The 5,587-nt window shown below is 34.4% G+C and overlaps 1 long non-coding RNA gene across 1 annotated transcript; it reads left to right on the forward strand.

The window, feature by feature from the left end:
* The first annotated feature begins 2,079 nt into the window (after positions 1–2,079).
* On the forward strand, positions 2,080–4,810 carry LOC106755543. The gene is made up of 3 exons (XR_001375413.2): positions 2,080–2,476; positions 3,430–3,689; positions 4,264–4,810. It is a non-coding gene; the product is annotated as an uncharacterized LOC106755543 (long non-coding RNA).
* Positions 4,811–5,587: the final 777 nt, after the last annotated feature.

The following is a 5,587-nucleotide window of genomic DNA, read 5'->3' on the forward strand; positions in this document are numbered from 1 at the left end:
ATTTTTTATTCTCTTTTTCATGTAATTTCTATGTTTTTATTCATATTTTGTAAAGAAAGAAAATAGGGAAAAAATTGTCTTATTAATTTTGAATAAAATATGAGAAATATATATAAGAGAGAATCTATAATTCTGCTATTTTATCCCTATAAATATTCTATAATAATGTAACATTATTACTGCAAATCATCTATAATAATAACAATATATTCTCTCAATAATTTCAGGATATGATTTATTTTCTAACACTCCCCTTCAAGTTGGAGCATACAAATTGTGTGGACGAAGCTTTGGAATACATAAACTCAATTTGAAATATGTAATCCTCTTCAAGAGTGTCATCGGCGCGCCGTCATTTCCGCTGTTCGCCACTATTGATGAACAACAAATTGCAAGAACAAATGAAGGGCCTGCAGCAACAAACTGCAGGGGCAAACATCAACAGACCTGCAGGGACTACACTACCCTTCAGCGGCTGGAATTAAAAGGCTAACAACCACAAACCTGTAGGGACTTAATCACCCTAAACAACAACAAAACTTCAAGGGACTTAACTGCCCTAAACAGCAACAAGCCTTCAGGAAACGTCTGTCCTCTAGAGGCAAACAGCAACAGACCTGCAGGGACTACACTACCCTGCAGCGGCTGGAATTAAAAGGCTAATAGCCACAAACCTGTAGGGACTTAATCACCCTAAACAACAACAAAACTTCAAGGGACTTAACTGCCCTAAACAGCAACAAGCCTTCGAGAAACGTCTGTCCTCTAGAGGCAAACAGCAACAGACCTGCAGGGACTACACTACCCTGTAGCGGCTGGAATTAAAAGGCTAACATCCACAAACCTGTAGGGACTTAATCACCCTAAACAGTAACAAACCTTCAAGGGACTTAACTGCCCTGAACATATGGGAGGCCTTAAGGAAACAATTGTCGTGCTGAGGAAAACAACAACAAACCTTCAGGGACTTCACTGCCCTGAGTAGCAACAAAACTTCAAGGGACTTAATTGCCCTGAACATAAGGGAGGCCTTCAGAATAGAGAAGAAGGTAGTAGAAGCAATAGAGGTAGGACTAGGTGTTGGTGCACCGGTGGCAAGAGTGGCGGAGACGATGGCTGCGAAAGTGGTCGGCGACGGTGGTTGGCGACAGTGACCAAAGACGGTGGCCGGATGGCAACATCGGATAGATGCGAGACAAAAACCAGAGATTGCCCATTGAAGTATAAAAGCACAGGTTGAAAAAGAGACTTTTAGGGGCCGCCGGTGGTGGCGGCCACCAGCAGCAACAAAGACAAAGTAGAAAAGGATCAGAAAACCTGCTCTAATACCATGTAAAGAATGAAAATAGGGACAAAATTGTCTTATTAATTTTGAATAAAATATGAGAAATATATACAATTATGTTATTTTATCCTTATAAATAATAATGTAACATTATTACTGTAATTATTCTATAATAATGTAACATTATTACTGCAAATCATCTATAATAATAACAATATATTCTCTCAATAATATCGGGATATGATTTATTTTCTAACATATTTAAAATTTACTAAATATACTTATACATTTATTTTTTATTTCTTTTATATTTAAATTCTATTAAATATATTTATACGTTTATTTTTTATTTCTTTCTTATTTGAACTTTTAATTGTTTCGTATACTTATACATATACAACAACATTTAATTTCTTTTTCTTTTCCTTTTTCTTTATTTTAATAAAATAAACAGAAATAAAAAGTCAATTCAAAATTCGATTTTTGGAAAAGCAAATTCAAGTATTCTGACCACTATGTACCAAAATTAAGTTCAGAAATCGATTGTTGAAAACTAAATTCTGAGTTAAAATAAAAGATGTGCACGTAAATATGGATAAGAACATGTTATCTATAGAAATTAAAAATGAAACTATGCTACTCACAAAAGAAAAAAAAAATCCTTTTATTATTTCACATATAAATTGTGGTCAACATAAAAAAACGTATTATTGATTGCATTAAATTACGTCCTCAAGACTCCCCATCTATAAATACCGTACGAGGAAGCTCAACCTACGGAGTTCTAAGATTTCTTTCAAGCATTCTGTTTGTGGTACAGGTGATGACAATGTTCTCATCACTTCTAATTCTTTGCCTACTTTATCCTTTGGTTTTGGGGTAGCGATATTTTAACAACTAGTTTTTTACAACACTTTTGACAACGCCACGTGGCACATTGTAATTGGTTGGGTTTGAATTTCATTTTTTTAATAAGAAAATGTGCTTTTGATGAATTTCCCAAAGTGTCCCGCTTAATTTTTTCACTGAAACCTCTTTCCAGAAGAGTTGGTGCTCAATGTTAGGGATTTCATTTTCAAATTTTCGTTCTCTCTCCTTCGCGCAATCGTTCTTCTCTGTCCCAGCACTATCGTTCTCTGTTCCACCAGTCTCGTTCTCCTTCGCACTCTCTTTTTCGTCTTCCATTTTCAGGTTTATTGATTTTGATTTCATTTTGTGTATTTGTTGTGTTGACTATGTGACCATTTGAGTTGTTGTGTTGAAGCTCTGTCTTTATGGGTTGTGGTTTTTTATGGGTTCTGTGTTTTATCGCAACTATGGTTATATTGAAGTTTTGTGTTTTTTATGGGATCTGTGGTATTGAAGCTCTGTATTCATTGTGGTTTTTTCCCACGTGTGTGCATGAGATAGGCATATAGATGGTTTAAGATTCCTATAGTATTCTGTCAAATTTCCAAAGAGACCACCTTATCTATTTAAAATAACACCTGTACTTTATAGTTTCCGAAATTTAAAGCTGACATGTGGAATGGTTCAACCTTAGGGCTTTCACTTCTTTTGATGGTATTGCATATTCATTTGTTTCTGTTGGCCCCTTCTTTAATTATATATCATATTCGGTCTTCATATTCTTTAGCTAAATTTGGACTATTGTCCAGTCTTTGCTTTTTTGAAATTGCAAACTTTGATGAAATACCTGTGAGCAGAATACCAAAGAGGCACCTTTAATATGTTATGATACTGAAATGAATGCTCTATCATTTCTGACTACGATGGAGACTAGATCATCTTTACCCCATCTAATGGGAAGAGAAATTGATGTGGAGATGCATGGAATGGGATCATTGAATTAAATGCTTCAAAATTTCTGCTAGCCATTTTTTCTTTAGGATTATGAAGATGTTGTCTAAGAGTCTCAGATTATACATACTTAAAGCTATGTACATGTTACATCTCATATTATTCTATGTGAAACAATTTTCAAGTTGTAAAAATGAATGATTGCTTTGTTTTGTTAATAACATCAGAAATTCTTTAGTTTTATCTTTATTTTTCTTAATATTTGAATATGAAGTGGTACATTAAGAATGATGAAGTGTTTTAGTGCCACCAACTCTCAATATAAATAATTTCTTGTGTTGCAGGCAGTTTCCTATTTAAGGACATTGTATGCATTTACAAATGAAACTTTGGCTAAGTATTCATATGCAACATCATTGCAAGCTACTCTTAGATATGGTATATTAATTAGTCTTATTCAAGGTCTTGGTCTTGGATTTACATATGGTCTAGCAATATGTTCTTGTGCGTTACAACTCTGGGTTGGAAGATTCTTGATTATTCATGGAAAAGCGCATGGTGGTGAAATTATAGCAGCTCTTTTTGCTATAATTCTAAGTGGCCTGTAAGTATCAATCCCACCCAATACATATAATTTCATTATGTTAATTATTTTACTTAAAATTTGTTAATTTTAATCAGGGGATTGAATCTAGCAGCTACAAATTTCTACTCATATGACCAGCGACGAATAACTGCTTATAAATTTTTTGACATGATAAGTAGATCACCCTAACCGTTTGGAGTCGGATTACTATGTTTTTCTTTGGTTGATCAAGGATATTCTTAGTTCTTTGTCCTTTAAACAAGTTTTTCCTATTCATTTGTCTTATTTTATTACCACATCTAAAATCCTATGTGGTTTTGTTCGTAAGTGATTGTACTTGTAACCAACATGGTTCAAAACTAGTTTGCAAGAAGTTTTAGCTTAACCAATCATATCATTTGATACTGCAATATAACACAGATAACTTACTCAGACTTTTTCATATATTTATTTATCGTACCTTCAACTTGGAATTGGTGAGTAATATTTTGTGCTGATTTTTTCTGCCGACAAAAAAATTATTTGTAAATCATTACATTATTATTAGACTTGAATGTATTGTATAAGCTAATTATATTTATTTAACTGGTAGAACAAAGCAGAGGGGATGATCTAGAATCTCTTGGTTACGTGAAGGTTAGATAATTGAGAAATGTTTCTACTTTATGACTTTTGGAGGTTTAATGCTATTGAAGAAACGAAGAAAGTCAACAAGCAATAGGAAATACCAAAAACATATTAATGCTGCTTTAGACGAACAAGATGCTTTAATTAAAGAATTTGAAGAAGAGTTATCTGCATTGCAAGTTGAGCTGCTTGAAGCGTAGAATAAAGATGATGGTGGTTACAGTACACCATGTAAAGAACATGACAATTACAATGACTTTGCATGTGAGAGAGGAATTTACAGCCATGAAACCGTTATGAAGGAAGGACTACACCGAGAGCGTTACAAAAGCAAAGCTTGTAGAACTTCCTACACTGGATATAGTACAAGACTTTATTGATCTATGTAATTTGTTAATAGTGCAATATTTAGTACATCTTGAAGTATGGATAATTGTATTTGGATCAATTATTTTGATTGTTAATAAATAAAGAAAGTGGTTATTCGAATTATGAATGTTATTTTCATTCCATTTTGATTGTTCAAAACTGTTTTCAATGTTTTGAGGATTGATTAATCCTGTTAGCCATGGTCGAATGTGTCCACAACAAAAAATTTCAAGTTATTTTACCCCTATGTGGATGGAAGACAAAGTATAGGTGTTCCATTTGTTGAGATGGGAGGTCCTAAGTGCCTAAGTGTCTATCTTACTCTTCATCACAACACCACTTGGAATCACTCATAAAAACCCAATTCTATGGACACCCTTATACCTTTCAACCACTACTAAGTTCAGCCACAACTCCTTCGTCATCAAAATCAAACAACTGAGTGAGGGTCCTTCAAATAATTTCTCCAAATGAGGTCTGACCCCTCAATGGGGAGCTCTGTTTCCAGGGCATGGGAGCAACAATGAACTTTCGATACAAATTCGTGTTTATCTACTGGAAATCGATTACAGTCTTCATGTAATCGATTACACAAGCACCTAAGTGCCTATCTTACTCTTCCTCATGACACCACTTGGAAGCACTCAAAAAAACAAAATTCTTTGGACACCCTTATACCTTCAAACCACTACTAAGTTCAACCAAAACTCCTTCGTCATCAAAATCAAACAACCAAGTGAGGGTCCTTCAAATAATTTCTCCAAATGAAGCCCAACCCTCAATGGGGAGCTCTGTTTCCAAGGCATGGGAGCAGCGATGAACTTTCGGTACAAATTTGTGTTTATCCACTGGTAATCGATTACAACCTTTATGTAATCGATTACACAAGCACCTAAGTGCCTATCTTACTCTTCCTCACG

Source organism: Vigna radiata, unplaced genomic scaffold (genome assembly GCF_000741045.1).
Source record: "Vigna radiata var. radiata cultivar VC1973A unplaced genomic scaffold, Vradiata_ver6 scaffold_213, whole genome shotgun sequence".
Classification (NCBI taxonomy): Eukaryota; Viridiplantae; Streptophyta; class Magnoliopsida; order Fabales; family Fabaceae; genus Vigna; species Vigna radiata.